The sequence below is a fragment of the Phascolarctos cinereus genome, unplaced genomic scaffold (assembly GCF_003287225.1).
Source record: "Phascolarctos cinereus isolate Bilbo 61053 unplaced genomic scaffold, phaCin_HiC Scaffold_140;HRSCAF=709, whole genome shotgun sequence".
Classification (NCBI taxonomy): Eukaryota; Metazoa; Chordata; class Mammalia; order Diprotodontia; family Phascolarctidae; genus Phascolarctos; species Phascolarctos cinereus.
Window position 1 is genome coordinate 7,853 of NW_027555448.1, and position 16,207 is coordinate 24,059.

At 37.6% G+C, this 16,207-nt stretch overlaps 1 pseudogene; it reads left to right on the top strand.

The window, feature by feature from the left end:
* The first annotated feature begins 7,518 nt into the window (after nt 1–7,518).
* Nucleotides 7,519–10,783, top strand: LOC110204217 (immunoglobulin heavy variable 3-21 pseudogene; annotated as a pseudogene).
* The last annotated feature ends 5,424 nt before the right edge of the window (nt 10,784–16,207 follow it).

Below are 16,207 nucleotides of genomic sequence, written 5' to 3' on the forward strand. Positions count from 1 at the left end.
TATGGTTTTACATACATACAAATACATAAATACATATACATATATACACACATGTACAAACAGACACACAAACATATTTGTGTGTAATCGCAGCCATCTGCGAGATGGGAAGGGAGGGAGAAAAAAAGTGCACAGCAGAGAACAAAATAAAATCTAGAAGGAAATACAGAAAACCAGGGTAGCTTTGAAAATGATATGTAGTATTACAGAGTTTTTTTAAAAAAGTAAACAATAAAATGGAAATTCATTGTGTCATACTGAATCCTCTTTTTCGTTGTGCTGTGTACATAAAGCTCTTGTTTTGGTTTTTTGTATTTAAGTTTAAAATGAATAAAAATTTTAAAAAATTAAAAATTAAATTGCAAAAGCACACAAAAAAGAAAAGGTTGAAGAACAGGGGGTAGGATTTTGATTATTATCTAGTTATAGAAGAAATTGTAGGGTACTGAGTCAAATGCACATTAACAGAATTTAGCCTTCTCGAGAATTTTTGCCTTTTCTTCAGAAAGTACACTAAAAGAAAAATGGTTGAAATGGTTAAAAAACAGTGCCAAGGGATTTTGAGATTCAGAAAAGTAGGAAATATTGCTCTTGCAGTGAATGTGTATTGTATGTGTTTCTCACCCTGGAAAATCCTTTAAGAGATTTTGCACACTGAATAGACTCTCCCAGGGTTGTGAGGATAAAAAGTGATAGTATTTCTAAAGCTCTTTGCAAACCTTAAAGAGCAATATGAAAGGTAATTATTATTATTGTTATCATCATGATGATGTATGAAGACGATATGTAGTCTCTCTTTCCATGAGATCAGCTGAGTGTGTTGATCTTCCTAAAGAGAATTATGCAGGCATTAGGTTTTCAAAGAAACAACAATCAAAAGAGTGAGCTAGGCAGCCCTTGTGACTTAGAAGGCAAACAGATCCATGTCCAGAAGAAGTCTGATCAATTATTGACATAAATTTCTTTACTCCTTTATTAAAGGGATTTCAATCATCTTCAGGGAAACTGAAAAGCATGTTTTTTGTTTTGTTATGTTTTGTTTTTTTTTTTGTCTAGGCAATGGGGTTAAGTGACTTGCCCAGGGTCACACAGTTAGTTAAGTGTTATGTATCTGAGCCCAGATTTGAACTCAGGTCCTTCTGAATTCAGGGCCATTGCTCTGTCCACTACCACCTAGCTGCCCCATGAAAACCATGTTTTAAGGAGAATGACGTCACATAGACCTGAAAGCATACTGTCTGAATAGTACTGACAGAAATTTTCCACCTTTATGAAAACTTAACTATATTCTATTTATTTTTTAGTGTTTTATTTTTCCCAAATTATATGTTAAAACAATTTTCAAATGTTAAAAAAAAGTTTTGAGTTGCAAATTTTATCCTTCCTATCCTCCTTTCCTACCCTTCCCCATCCTTGAAACAGTAAGCAATCCAATGTACATTATACATGTGTGTGCAATCATGTAAAACATTTCCATGTTAGTGATTTTCTACAAGAAGACTTGAATAAAAAAAATGAAAGAAAGAAAGTGAAAAATTGTCATGCTTCAGTCTGCATTCAGTCAATATCAGTTCTTTCTCTGGAGATGGATAGAATGCTTCATCATGAGTCCTTTGGGATTGTACTAGATTGTTCTATTGCTGAGAGCAGCCAAGTCATGACAGCACTTCAATTTTGCTGTTAATGTATCCACTGTTCTCCTGGTTCTGCTCAATTCACTTTACATCAGTTCATGCAAGTCTTTCTAGGTTTTTCTGAAATCATCCTGCTTCATTTTTTAGAGCACAATAATTTTCCATCACAATCATATATCACAGTTTGTCCTGCCATTCCTCAATTGATGGGCAACCCCTCAATTTTCAGTTCTTTGCCACCACAAAAGGATACCTTTCATCCAGCAACACTACTGCTAGGTCTATATCCCAAAGAGAATAAAAAAGGGAAAAGGATTCGTTAGTAAAATTTAACTACATTCTACATAATCCATTGAATTTTAATTTCTTTCTAAAATAATGAAGCAGTGACAGTAAAATGAAAATACAAGTCCTGTGCCAGTGAAGGAAAAAAAAAACATACAAAATTGACACAGTTCAGATTCTACGCACTATATAAGATTTCATAATCCCAATGCCTGATACAAAACTAATTTATTTTTTGGAAAGGTCCTAATGGACCTCATAAACCCCTACCCTTACTTTACCACCCTCACCCCTCTCCCCTATGGAATAACAGTACTGACCTACCTCATTCCCTGCTCAGTAGAGAAGAAAGAGAAAGTTGAAAAGAGCAGGGAAACAATACTTTATCTCTTGAGGACTTAGTGACAGCAGACTTGGGAGCTCTGAGTAAGGAGAGAGGTGCCTTCTTTTTGAAGCTCAGTCCAAAATGCTCTACCCCTGACAATGGAGAAGACAAACTCATGCCCCTAGAGAACTGTGTCACTGCCCCAGCATACACAAGGAGCTTCTGTTAGAAACAGACAATGAAGCCTACAGAACATCTCCTGTCTCTTTCATGCCTTAATTCCTCCAGCTGGAAGAGGGATATGAGAGAACATGATTAGCACTAGAGGTAAATAACAGGCAGATCCCAAGTATTTTTTAAAAATTAAATTACTTTGAACAAATACTAAAACACACAAGAAGAAAAGAAAGAGGAACAGTATAAAGTTAAATGTTAAAAATATAATAAAAAGAAGAAAAGAAAAAATAAAATGCATTCCCATTTGCACAGCAAAACATGAGATGATTGAAAATATACAGCAATAAATTTCCACTTCATGAAAGCCTATATACTATGCATTTTGTTTAGAGCTATCCATATTTGCTTCCTTCTAAGTTTTCTTATACATATATATTTATAATATATGTATGTATGTATATGTATATATGTACATGTGTATGTACGTGTATGTGCATATATAAATATAAATATGTGTATTCCAATTCTAAAAATAAGAAAGGGCACTAGAATGAAGCATGGGAGCCAAGGGACAGGGGCAGAGATACTGAGAAAAAAGTAACCCATGAGGAAATTCAGTTCAAAATCAGTCAGAAATAGAAGGAGATTGACTCAGAAAATATCAGAAACAGAAATGCTTTATAAGCATTCTCTTGGTATGAAAACAGTTGGAATGATGGGTAATTTCAATGAGGCTGGAGCTCGTCTCTAATATGTGCGTGGCAGGCATCAAACAAAGCAGGATAGAGACAGGAGAGTCAGGAAGCAGACAGAAGTTTAATTTCAAAGTGATGGAAAATGGCTTGCAATCATGGACACATATACCGGAGCTCCATCCCTAGTGTAGGACTTGAAGCATTGTGGGGAGATCTCAGTATTTATACTAATGGCTAAGTAGTGACCTCTGACATTGACAAGGGTAAAATTAATAATGTGACAAATTTGATTCAAAGCAGGGCTTCATGACTGCAACATGGGTACTAATGGTGCTTGTCCATACTCAGAGTTCACCTAATGCTGGTGTGTAACAATTCTGGGATTTTGCTGTGGCTGAGATCATGCTGAGGGTGAGCACAAAGGATTGTTTTCAAAGGAAGCTCAGGGCATACCTGCTTGCTGAGCCTTAGCTCTGGAAAACAAGGTGTCTCCTTGTATCTTGTCAGGAAGGACAGACACTGTCTTTCTCATCATCAATATTGAATGTTATTTTTTTCTTTTTTTAATTATTAAGTCCTTTTGAATGATCAACAATCACTTCCACAAGCTTTTGAGTTTTAAATTTTTCTCCCCTTCCCTCCCCACCTGTCTCCCCAAGACAGCGAGCAAACTGATATAAGCTAATATTTTATATTCTTAGTGTCATAATATGTTCTCCAGGGCTTTAGAGCCAGTTCTGGAGGATCTTTCTTTTGCATTTCAGGGAGAGGACTAACCCAAAGGAGATGGCAGCTGTTCTTTCTCTTGTTGAAGAGGGTAAAACATGCAGATTTCTTTCTCCCTTGGTATGAAAACCAGCCCAGAATCTTTAGCTGCAGGAGAGGGCTTCAGTCTTGTGTGGCTTCTTCTTTATCCTGAAGACTGACCTTGTGGAGATTCCACACTGGAATTTCGGCTGAATTGGATTTTTTTTCGATGATGCAACCGGGGTTAAGTGAGTTGCCCAGGGTCACACAGCTAGTTAAATGTCAAGTGTGTGAGGCTGGATTTGAACTATATGTGTCTGTGCTTTGTCAATTACACCACCTAGTTGCCTCCTGAATTGGATTAAAAAAAATTATTTTTTTTAATTCATAGAACAAAACAAACATTTTTATAACACAGTACCATAAAAAAGATGATTGGACATGAAACTGCAAAACTACCATGTACAACTTGCCATTCCCTCCAAATATACAACAATATTATCACGTAAATTTTTCTCCTGCCCCACCTCCCCACCCCTAATGTGGATGGCAAACCATATATAAATATATGTTTATGTATATATATACACACACTTATTCTATTTATACACTTCTATTTATCAGTTGCTTCTCTGGATACAGTTAGCCTGTTCCTTCCTATGTCCTTTATTTTTAATTTGTGTATTCATAATACTCAAAATTAGTTAGCTGCTCAAAATTGTTCTTAAAACAATATTGCTTTTACTGTGTAGAAACTCTTGGTCCTGCTCACTTTGCTCTTTGTCATTTTATGCAAATCTTTCCTTGCCTTCCTGAATTGGTATTTTATTCTGATCATTTTCCAAGGTAGAATTTTGCACATGGAGAGACACTGTTGTTTTGGTGTGATGTGACTGTTGTCTTTAAATGCAATCTCTCTGTCTTTGTAGATATTCAGTGTAATTTTCAGCTGGTGGAGTTTGGCAGAGGTGTGAGACTTCCTGGGGTGTCTCTTGCTCCTCTCCTGTAAAGCTGGAAAGATTCCTGTAGAGATTCACCCTCAATGACTACTGAATACAGTGGGTCTGCCACGCTTTTGGGAAGGGGCTAGGTAGGTCTCCATTACTAATAGTGATGGCAGTGAGAAATACTATGCAGTTACCGTGATGTGTTGTTTGATCCCCAAGTATTTCACTCTTGAACGTTTGATTTCAGGAAAAAATTCCCACTTAGTCCTTACTTAAAAGTGCATGCCCTTTTGTTTTAATTTTAAGTTCATCATTTCTCTGGCTGAGATGAGAGGTATGTTTCATCTTCAGTCCTCTGGATTCATGTTGTATATTGTATTGAACTAATTCTAAATTTTTTCAAAATTATTTTTCTCTGTAGTGGTGCTGTCATTGTATAAATTGTTTGCCTAGTGCTACTCCTCTCTGAGCACTTCATAGATGTCTTCCTAGTTTTCTCTGAACCTGTCTGTTTCATCAATTCTTGTGCATCAATAGCTTCCAGTATATTAATATACCATGATTTATTTAGTGTAACAGTTCCTTACTTTCCTATATAAGTATTAATTAATATAATAACAATGGTTATAATTACCACTATTATTATTAGATATATTCCTCATATACATAATTTCTTATTGCACAGTAATGTTCTATTATGTTCATGTTCCACAATTTATTAAGCAATTATCTAATTAATGGATATCTACTTTACTTCTAATTTTTTGCAGTTTTAATCAAATAAGGAGCTTCTTCTTAAATGTCTGATATTTTGTAAATTTCACTGGTTCTTCCAAGGGGGTATGATCTAAGGAGAGATGTATGCTAGTCTCCTGGCCTATGCTTCGATCTGTGAGGGACCACAAGTACTCTTTACGTCCCTGGAAATCCACTGTGACTGTAAGCTCTGGTGTGCTAGTGCTCCTCTTGCCCCAGGACTGCCATCCAGGACTTCCTCAGGGCTTACAAAGAGACCCTGTAACTTCTTTTGACCAGTTGTTTGACCTCCTTACTGTCTTTGGGCTGAGAACTCCGGGAGCAGCTGCTACCATTGTGATTCAGTGGCTCCAAGGTGTGCTTCTGCTTTGTTGTGGGTGGGGCTGTGCTGGCATGGCCTGCATTGGAGTATGCTCCACTTTTACCTGGGTGCTACAGACTTTCCTGCTGACCTAAATTATCCAGTAGTATGCACTGGAATTGTTCTAAATACCAGCATTGGCATCTGTGCGCTAAGAGGTCTGCAAACCACCACTGCTGCCACTGATTCAGCTGCCCTGAGGCCTGCTACTAGTTTGCTGAGGCCTGGTCTGCACTGGTATGGCCTGCACTGGACTGTGCTCATCTTTCACCCTGGTGCCCAGACCTCGCTTCCTGACCTTCTCAGTTTTCTTGGGCTGCAAATTGTTTCACCCTGTCTTTTGGTGGTTTCTACTGGTCTAGAATTTGTTTAAAATCATTATTTAAAGGTATTTGGAGGGATTAGGGGAGAGAATTCAAGTGAGTCCCTGCTTTTACTCTGACATCTTGACTCCATGTCTTGATTTTTAAGTTTTTGGACTTGCCATGTTTTTCCACGCGACCTATAATCCTTAGGTTGTCTTTTTTGTAATCTTTTGTAATTTTAAATGTTACTGCTTTTACTCTTCTCCTTCCAGACTATTCCTGTCTTTTGTATACTTATAATTCCAATCACTTATTCTTTGTTTTTATCTTTGGTGAGATTTTCCAGCATTTATTTAATTTTTTCTATGCTGTCGATTATGTATGTTATGCAGGAGATAAATTCAACTTTTACAACTCTCTCTCTCTCTCTCTCTCTCTCTTCTCTCTCTCTCTCTCTCTCTCTCTCTCTCTCTCTTCTCTCTCTCTCTCTCTCTCTCTCTTTCTACAATGGAGTTAAGTGACTTACCCAGGGACACACTGCTTGTCAATGTCAGGTGTCTAAGGCCTGATTTGAATTTAGTTCCTCCTGACTCCAGGGCAGTGGTCTATCCATTGTGCCTCCTAGCTGCCCCCAATTTTCACAACTCACATTTTTTTCTGGCACTATTTCTTGCACCATTAGGAAACATTCTGCTGTGACTCCATGCTGTCACCTCCTAAGAGACCTTGGGAATCCATAGAACCTTCTATTTGGTCATGTATAGATTAATTTTTCTTTGTATTGCAGTATTTATTCGTTGTTGGAATTGTTTAGGTGTTCAAGGGGCTCTTTTCTTAAGTTATTAATATCTTCCTTATCTGTTTATTTAATTATCTTCAAGGTCTCTAACTGAATTTTCTTCTTCTTGAGACCTTTGGAAATGTCAATCTTTTTTCATTATATACACCTGTCCCATCCCTTCTGACTCCTTCCACTTTGATGTTAGATTCCCTGATGTCTGGACCTGAAATCTGTGTTGGCCTCTTTCTGTCGTAGGTGGATTCACATTTCACTGCCTTCAGTCTCTGCCCATGTGATTTCTGAAAGTAAAAAATGGCTTCAGGTGGATTCCAGGACCTTTTCCTTCAGATCTGTTGGAGTTGTACACATTCTGACTTCCTCCTGCGGTTCCTTCTGTTTCTTAGTTTTTCTAGCTAAGACCTGCTGCAGCACAGCATGCTGCCATACTGCCACTGTAAGGAAAGCAAAAATCTGATTTTCTATACCTCCACCTCTGCTACACAGTATGGATTGGGAAGAATTTAGTTCTCTTGTGAGCCATGGTAAGTTGTGCCACCAGTCAAGGGTTTAGGAGCTGGTATGAGAGGGAATTTTGAGTGAGCATGTTCATGTTTAAGGATAATAAGCCTTCTCTGCTGTTAATTCATCAGCTTGCTGCCTTGTTAGAATTCTTGGTGCTTAGGTGGTGTTGCTAGCTGAAACTGCTTTTTCTCTCATGCATTACTGTTATTTTGGAAACATTTGAGAGGTTGTGAGGATTGGAGAGGAAAGAGATTTCTCCAGTTTGTTAGTCACATGACTAAGAATATATGATCAGATTTTGATACAAATTTCTCATATTCTATTAAAGGAAATTAAAAAAAATGTCCCCAGAAGGTGTGGTTTCTAATGTAACATTCCCCTGTTGGTCTACTCCTCTACATCATGTTTACAGGTTGGATGATCAAAATGTCAATGACCCCAGGTATTTGTGACTCCACACTCAAGGACTCAAACCACTTGACACAACTAGTTCAAAGCAAAGAAAACAATTAGAGTGTGAACCTTTCAACTACAAATATGAAGCACACTTTCCCACAAATACACACAGAATCAATGGGAAGAGTGGGCCGATGCATGGTATGCTAGTTAAAAGATACACATAAGGAACACATGTGGCCAGGCCAACTCATGTCTCCGCCACTTCAGCACCCTGGCTTCCTTTCTCTTATTGTGAAATTTCCGTAGTGCTCTTTAAAAATGTTTTAAAATATATTTCCTTTTTAATTTATGGAATACAGGAACCATCTCCATAATATAGTATGATAAAAAGTGATTGCATCTGAAACTGAAAATATATTATGCACAGCATGCTATTCCCTTTAAATAAGTTTAAATAAACTTTTAAAAAGTTATCATGTAAATAACTTTTTTTATTCCCTCCCACCCTATTAGACACAAATATTTATATTTGTAAAATCATTCTATAATCTACTTATCAGTTCTTTCTCTTTATGCAGATAGTGTCTTCTTTTACACGTCTTTTGTAGTTAATCTGGGTATTTATAATACTGAAAATGTTACTTTTTCTCGAAACAGTATCCTTGCTGGCCAGTTCTTACTGTTGGATTCCCTGGGGCTGGTTTTCTCCTTAGCTCAACTTCTGACAGCAGAGTTGATTCTCATTCTATTTAAAATAGAGCCTGCTAGATTGTTTCCCTTTTTAATATATCAAGGCAAGGAGCTTGGCTAATCTAGCCTTTGTTTCCATGGCATCAGTTGCCTTCCTCATGTGAGCAAGCACCCTAAATACTCTCAGGTTGATCAAAAGTGTTCATATTAACTAAGGGAGTTAAAAATGTTAAGCTTTATTTAAATTTGCTTTACAAAGAATGAATTAGACACTCCCAAGTTTTGCAACCTTTACTATATGTGAATAGGACACATGGGGTGATCATTTTATGTCTGAAATGGGAAAAGTTTAAAAATCTAAGACACTTATAACAGCAAGTCTGAAAAAATGAGTTATGGAGTCAGCACTTGAAGAGTACCAATCTATGGTTTTCTCTTCTATACTCATTGAGCTCTGTTCAGAGCTGTATTGTATTATAAATTATCCTTAATTTGGTAAACAACAGAGTAAGAAGGAACAACTCAAAATGTAATAACAATAACAGGAGAAAGAAACCAAGTAAACATGCCAGAGTCCTTGCTTTATGATGAAGACTCCATAGCTATAATGGTGATTAAGAGAGGGATTGTTGGCTTTTTACTTGTTTTTTTTTCCCCTGAGTTGAGTCCTTGAGAAAAAAAAAAGATGACATTGGAACGATTCTAGATATAGAACTCTAAAAGGATAAGGCCCCTGACATTATAAATATCCCTTCTTTTAAAAAAGAATGTGAAAGTCAGAATGGAAACATATTTCTGAGTATACAATAAAATATTCAGCAGGTGGCAGCAGAGCTAGATCTTCTGGGTGATGAAAAAGGAACTTGAAATATAAGGATCATCTCATGGAAATCTTATCCATACTTGCTGCATAATCACAAAGGATAACAGTTTCTGTCTCCCATTAAATACGCTATGTCTGATTGAGGAACAAGGTGTTGTTGGAAGAGACTTGCAAATCTCTTTTTGTGAACAGTGAGTTTCATAACTCAGTTTCTCCACCTGGAAGATTTAAAAAAGGCATATGAGGTATTCCTATCAAGGCAATGAGTGGGTGTAACTGAAACTGTCGGTAAATAATTTAGGTGAAATGTAATCCTAGGTAAAAGGAGATGAAAAGTTGAGTTGGAAGCAATAGAGTACCAAGGATCAGGAAAAGAGACCCTGAGAAGAAACTGATTCTCAAAAAAGATTCAGTCTGTTGTTCGTTGGAAATGGAAGATGTTTGAGGACGTCTGACATACAGAAATGGGCCTAAGATCAATTAGAAACATATTAAGAGCACAGAAAAGCCTAGAGCATATCATCCAACTGTTCAGAGTTATTTAAGTAATGTGGGGTCATTGACACTGAGTCAAAACCATCAGTTCTAAGAGTCTCAGTGTCAACAACATTCCCCAGTCCTTTGGCATTAGTTCTAAGAGAACTATCCGAAGTTCAGGAAAGGAACATCTCCCTGGGAGGAAGAAGGTGTTCTTCCTCTTTTTGAATAGAGCAAGACATGCAAATTGGGTCCCACCCTACTGGGATGAAAAGCAGCCCCAAACCTGTACCTGTACCTCCTGTGGGAGACAAACTCAAGTGCTCTGTGCCCTTCCCTGCAGAGGACTAACGTGGAAACTCACCATGAAATTTAGGCTGAACTGGATTTTCCTTCTGATCATTTTCCAAGGTAGTTTTATGGAGAGGAAGGGACAATGTGAAGTGGTGACTTCATGTGACTATTGACTTTAATGTAATGTCTCTGTGTTGCAGGTGTCCAGTGTGATGTGGAGCTGGTGGAGTCTGGGGGAGATGTGATACAGCCTGGGGGATCTCTGAGTCTCTCCTGCAAAGGTTCTGGATTTACTTTCAGCAGCTACGTAATGCACTGGGTCTGCCAGGCTTCAGGAAAGGGACTGGAATGGGTTGCAAGCATTAGTAGTAGTACATACTATGCAGACTCTGTGAAAGGCCGATTCACCATCTCCAGAGATAATGGCAACAGCATGTTATATCTACAAATGACTTCCCTTGAGACTGAGGACACAGCTGTGTATTACTGTGCAAGAGACACAGTGAGGAAAAGGAATGTGAGACCTGATAAAAAACTTCCCCTGCCAGGAGGGAAGTGTCAGTGAGGCAAGAAGTGGACTGAGCTCATGATGCACAAAGTAAAAGATGCCTATATCCAGGAACAGGTATAGTGAAGTTCTATTTATGGCTTGTGGTGTTTTTTCTTCTGTCCCAGGAGAAAGCAACTTTTCCAGTACCTAGCTATCATTCTTAATGCCTCACTCTCAGTCCCACCTCTACCCCATAATCAATTGGTAGTTATGTATTGTCCATTCTACTTGTATCAGAATTCTACTGTACTCTACCTTCTCTCCTCAAGGTACTGCAACCACCCTGAGGTAGGCCTTTACCAACTCATACCTGGACTATTATGCTAGCTTGATGGTTGTTCTCCCAGCCTTAGTACTCTCTTCACTCCAGTTCACAGGAAACTCAGCTATTAATATCACCTTCCAAAAACATAGATCTGACAGTTTTCCCCAAGTTCTGGTGAATCCAGAATAAAACATAAGTTCTGATTTGGCTTTTAAATCCTTTTGTAGCATGGCTCCTTCCTGTGTTATTCTACCTTAGTGCTTTCCACATGCTCATCAATCCAATGACACTGATCTCCTTGCTGTTCCTTTCACAACAGATTCCATCTCTCTATTGTGTATTTTCACTGGCTGGAATTCTTCTCCTCCTCATCCCTGCCTCCTGGCCCCCTTGACCTCCTTAAATCTTACCTAAAATACTCCCCACCTTCTACTTTCCCCACCTCTTTAATTCCACCTTTATGCTGCATATATACATATACATACACACACAGATGTAGATAAATAGATAGTGCATTATTATTTCAATGTTGTCTCTTTGAATAAGAGTGACCTCCTTAAAAAGAGGTACAATTTTTTGCCTTTCTTCATATCCCCAGTACTTAGTGCTGTGCTTGGCACATAGTTTACTATGCTCAATAAATAAATACTTGTTGCTGATTTAACCTTCTGTTCCTTTTTGAATTTGGCTCTCCCATATTGCTGAGCTTTGTTGTATTTCTGATTTCCATGTTATGTACATAATGAGTAAATACTTCAACATTTTAACATATCCATATGAGGTATAATAAATTATTGAGTATTGTTATGAATTAAATTTAACAAAAAGGTAAATTAAGGCACCTTTCTCTAAGCAAGCATATATTCTATCTTCAAGGTTGGAAACCTGAGAACAAGATGGGTCAAAACTGCCTCAGTCTACAGCCAAAGATCCCAAGCAAAAAACAGCTCTCCTTGTATAGATCTGGCTAGTACAGAACAAAGAACAGAACAGGATAGGTGACATCAAGGGCTTGAGGTCAACATGAGTTTTTTACATAGGTGAAGTGTGGGGAACAACATGATTGTTTGGAAATTTGGAGTGGGGCCTAACACCAACCCTCCTTCTTTCCCATTTATGACTAAGAAGTGGTCATTTTGAGTCTACTTTCATGTTAGAAGATGTGGTCTAGACTTCTCTGATAGCAAACCAGATAGCCCTGAAGGATAGTTTGGTGGTGTAAAGATATTAGGCCCAATTCCCTTATGGCAAACCATATTCCCTCAGGGTTAGCAGAATTCCTTCAGACAAGAATACACACTGATTAGCAAGAGAACTGGATTTCAAACCTTAACCCCTTACAGGTCAGCTGAATTCTGAACTAAGTTGAGAGACATAGAACCATAACTAAGTACTCAGTTATAGGGCATAATCAATTAATTGTAAATAAATAATGAGAAAATGATAGAGATCCATTTAATCTTCTCAGTATTCATATGAGCAATATCACATGTGTTATGCACAGATTAAAAATGCCTTTACAAGAGACTAAGAATGTCCCATCACAACTTGTAATCAAGTATAAAAAAAAGTGTTTATAGCTTTAGCCGATGTAAGTAATTTCATTAATCACCCTCAGAATATTTTTAGGCCTCGAAGTATGAAAGGAACTGAGTATGCATGAGGAAGTTCTAGGGACTGGCTGACCAGTACAATCCCAAAAGTATTAAAACAAATAGGTAAACACTGCTAGAATGACTTATTAAAAAGGATTTAAATTTATTTTTAAAAGTACGGAAATTCTAGTTACTCTTCTCAGGTGCCCTCTCACCCTGACACCTGAGCTTTTTGCCCTCAACAGCAATTATAAACTGCCTCCCCCGCAATGTTGACTCCAGTGGAACCAGAGCAGAAATGTTTACAAAAGATTTTTGATCCAGTAATCATCTTGGAAAGTGAGGATTCAGCTCATCTAAACTTAATAAAAAGAACTGTGCTTGGTGTCTTGTTTACCAAATTCCATTTCTGGTCACCAAATCAGTATTCAAAATGTCTGTTTATGGATGTAGATGTCCTGGAAATGACAAACATTGATGAGCTTAAAAAATTTATTATTATTATTTTTGCACTTAATACTACTTAATTTTTTCCAATTACATGTAAAGATTGTTTTCAACATTCATTTTTATAAGATTGAGTCCAAATTTTTCTCCCCCCCTCCTTTGTAACATGTGTAATCATGTTAAATATATTTTCACATTAGTCATATTATGAAAGATGAATCAGAAAAGGGAAAAACCAGGACAAAGAAAAAATAGCAAATTACAGAAAATAATATGCTTTAATATACATCCAGACTCCATAGTTCTTTCTCTGGAGTGGGATACTATTATTCATCTTGAGTCTTTTGGAAATATCTTGGATCATTGTGTTGCTGAGAAGAGCTAAGTCCATCATAGTTGATCATCACACAATATTGCTGTTATTGTGTACAACTTTCTTTTGGTTCTGCTCACTTTGCATCAGTTCAAGTAAGTTTTTCAGGTTTTCTTGAAATCATCTTGCTTATTTCTTATAGCACAATAATATTCCATCATAATCATATATTACAGCTTATTTAGCCATTCCCCAATTCATACCCATCACCTCAATTTCCATTTCTTGGCCACAACATAAGGATACCCTTTAATCCAACAATACCAGTGCTAGGTCTATATCCCAGTGAGAATGAAAAAAGGGGAAGGACCTACTTGTAAAATTTAACTATGTTCTATGTAATGTATGGAATTTTTACTTTTTTTCTAAAGATTATCAAGCCACAACTGAAAAATACAAGTCCTGCGCCAGTGATGGAAAAAAAAACATACAAAATTGACATAGTTCAGATTCTATGCATTATACAAGATTTCACAATCCTAATGGCTGATGTGAAAATAATTTGCTTTTTTGGAAAGGTCCTAATGGACCTCAAAACCCCTACGCTTACTTTCCCATCTTTACCCTTTCTACCCCATGGAATAAGAGCACTGACCCACCTCCTTTCCTGCTTAGTAGAAAAGAAAAAAGAAAGTAAATAAGAACAGGGAAAGATACTTTATTTCCTGAGGACATAGTGATGGCAGACTTGGAAGCTCTGAGTAAGGAGAATGGTGTCTTCATTTGGAAGTTCAGTCCAAAATGCTCTGACAATGTAGAAGATGAACTCATGCCCCATAAGGGCATAACGTGTTCAAAGTAAGTTGAGGAGGAGGTTATTATAAACTACAAAGAGAATATAGCAGAAACTCTCTTTCTAAATGCTGTAGAAGAAGTGGGGGAGGTCAGTTTCTTGGGGTGGCTATGTCACTGTCTCACCCTAAATGATGGACCTATATTAGAAACAGCATATACCTAGTGATACAATGGAAGCTTTCTTTCCACCTCCTGTCCATTTCATGTTTCATTTACTCTAGCTGGAAGAGAGATATGAGAGAATATGATTGGCAGTAGAGGTAAATAACAGGTGGATTCCAATTTTAAAAATAAGCAAAGGCACCAGAAGGAAACACAAGAGCCAACGGATAGGGGTAGAGATGTAGAGGGGAAAGTACCCATGAGCATATTTAATTCAACATCAAGGATAAGAGACTTAGGGTGCTTCCTTAATCAGAAATTGGAGTGGACTGCCTCAAAAAATATCGGTGACAGAAAAAAGCCTAATAAACATTTTCTTGGTATTGAGAATAATTGGAGTGATGGGGAAGGACAGACCCTGTCTTTTGCATCATCAATGTGGCATATTTTTAGTGTCATATAATGTTCTCCAGGGTTTTAGAACCAGTTCTGGAGGATCCTTCTCTGCAGATCAAGGAGAGGACTAACCCCAAGGAGGTGGCAGCTATTTTTTCTTGTATTGAAGGGATGCGGGGGATATCTTTACTCATCCTGATTTATTTCTTGCCACTGGACCCAGGTGGCTCTGGAGAAGAAAGTGAGTCACTGGTGACTTTGGACAGCCCTCCATCACTTTAATCCAATTGACTTGCAAGTCATGACATCACCTTCCTGATGCCATGGTCCTCCTTGAGAATGAAGACAAACAACAAGAATGAAGGGAAGAGGACAAGCAAACTCCTTTCTCCCTTGGTGTGAAAACCAACACAAATCCTCTAGCTCTAGGACAGGAACTTCAGTCTTGTGTGATTTTTTTTTTATCCTGATGACTGACCATGTAGAGCCTCCTCACTGGTATTTGAGCTGAATTGGTTGTTTTTAAAAAATATATTTCACATTCAATTCACAGAACATAACAAGCATTTCCATAACACAGCACAATAAAAAAGATTTTGAGTTCCAATTTTTTATCTCTCCCTCCTTTGTAACATGTACAATCATGTAAAACATATTTTCGCATTAGTCATATTATCTCTCCTTTCCCCCTTGCCTAGAGCAATCTATTCTAAAGCTTATTTCTGTTTCTTTAAAATTTATGTTTGTCCAGTGATGTTCACATGCTTGTTACAAGCCATGAGGTAATAGCATTAAATGGCTGGTCCAGTTCTGGAGCTGAAAAACACCTCTGGGGGCACCTAGTCTAATCACTCACAAAGAGAAAACTGAAGGTAAGGGAATTTAAATGATTCTTTGTAGATCACAGTGCCAAAGCGTGAAAGGTAGAATTTGAACCCAAGCCATCTGACTCCAGACAGCTAGGTCAATTGGTCTGGATTGTGGTACAACAATAAGGTAAAGTTATGGTGAAGCCAAAAGAGTATTGGTCTAAATTTATTTAATTTGCTCAAAGGATGTTGGGAGGGAGGTTATGATAAACTACAAAAAGAATATAATAGAATCTCTCTTTCTAAATGGTGTGGAAGAAGAAATGGGGGGTTAGTTTCTAAGAGAGAGCTGGTTTGACAAGAAGCAGAATCCTTTTATGGATAAAAAGTACAATAACTCTCTTAAATTACAAAAAAAAATTAGACTAGAGAAATTTAGACCATCATGAATTCACTGCGCTAAAAATGAATTAATTAGTGGTGTTAGGGGGAATAGAGTTAGCGTGTGGTATGCCTTTCCTTAAAGGGGAGTCTCCTTTCTACTATTTAATTTTGTACTGCATATACCAGGGGCCCATCCAGGCCAGAGGAAAACTCTGGAAAGCCAGACTCACTGGGCTGCCTGAAGGCAAGAAATGGAAAAAAAAAATGTGGTAG